Source organism: Nematolebias whitei, chromosome 7 (genome assembly GCF_014905685.2).
Source record: "Nematolebias whitei isolate Nwh7 chromosome 7, NemWhi1, whole genome shotgun sequence".
NCBI lineage: Eukaryota > Metazoa > Chordata > Actinopteri > Cyprinodontiformes > Rivulidae > Nematolebias > Nematolebias whitei.
Genome location: NC_056504.1, coordinates 51,953,073 through 51,954,518, shown reverse-complemented (window position 1 = coordinate 51,954,518; position 1,446 = coordinate 51,953,073).

Sequence of the window (1,446 nt, the reverse complement as noted above, 5' to 3'; positions counted from 1 at the left end):
GGAGGGTTCTCATGTTCAGAGCTGGAAGGTTCTCATGTTCAGAGCTGGAGGGTTCTCATGTTCAGAGCTGGAGGGTTCTCACGTTCAGAGCTGGAGGGTTCTCACGTTCTGAGCTGGAGGGTTCTCATGTTCAGAGCTGGAGGGTTCTCATGTTCAGAGCTGGAAGGTTCTCATGTTCAGAGCTGGAGGGTTCTCATGTTCAGAGCTGGAGGGTTCTCACGTTCTGAGCTGGAGGGTTCTCACGGAGCCGACAACCTGTTGCCTCGACTCATCTCATGCATGGATACAAAAGGCATGAGCTTTAATAGATTTTTGTGTTTGAGTGAAGAGACTTTGTAAGTTCAGAGGATGTGCAGACCTGCATCGATGGTGCCTGCTGGGTTTAGATGTTGAGGACACTGTGGTTTACACCGTTTGTGGGGACTTGAGGATTCATTGTACAGTTGGTAAACTGCTGTGTTTGGTTAAGTACTAAACCTGCCATTGTATTTATTTATTTATTTGTTTGTTTGTTTATTTGTTTGCTTGTTTGTTTGTTTGTTTGATGGACTTTGAGTCCAGGTGCAGTGAGGGGTACGCAACAAGCATTAAAAAACATTTTCTTATTCAGGAAGTGTAATACTATTTTTTTCATTGGACTTTAAAGAAAGAGAAATAAAGGATGACTGAATAATTTTATGTGAGGTTTATTAATTTATAAAACATTCTTCCCAGACATGAAGTGCTCAGAATCACAAAATGTATAATAAAATAAAATAAAATCTGATTTAGTCACAAAAGTTTTACACAAATGTTTGACCTTTGCCTTACAAAAGTTTTCAACCTGTTTTTATTTTTTGTCATAGAAACAAAGTTTGTCACTTTGCTGGAGGTTTTGGAGAAAGTGTTTAAAAGTTGATAACTAGTGGAAGATCGCCACCTGCTGAAATAATTTGTTATGAGCTTTACACAAGAAAAGGAAACTTTAAAACAAATGTGGTCTTGAAATGATTTCTTCTGTTTCCCTCCTGCTCTCCTTGGGTCAGAATGTCCCAGAAGGCTTCAGGTGTGACACTGGGACAGTGCACATCACTGTGACCCAAGGGTAGCAGGAGGGTCAGGTCTAGATGAGCAAATAAAACATGCTCTGGATGTTTTTATTAATTATTCCAAACTAATCATAATCTGGTGGTTCACACTTAAATATGAAATTAGGCATTTTTTTAAATCTGTATAATGTACAAAAAAACCCTAATAAATGAAATGTTTCAGAAAATGTTATTTCTTTAATGCTTTAGGAAAATATGATTTTTTCTTATTTTATGTTTTGTGAAATGTTTCCTTTTTAACGAAGTTGTTTGCTGTAATTACATTTTTGGGGCTACTTTAAACACAGGTATCCAAGAAAGTTCAATCTGGTCCTCTGGACATTAAAAAAAAAAAAAAAAAAAACAAAGCAAAAAAAAA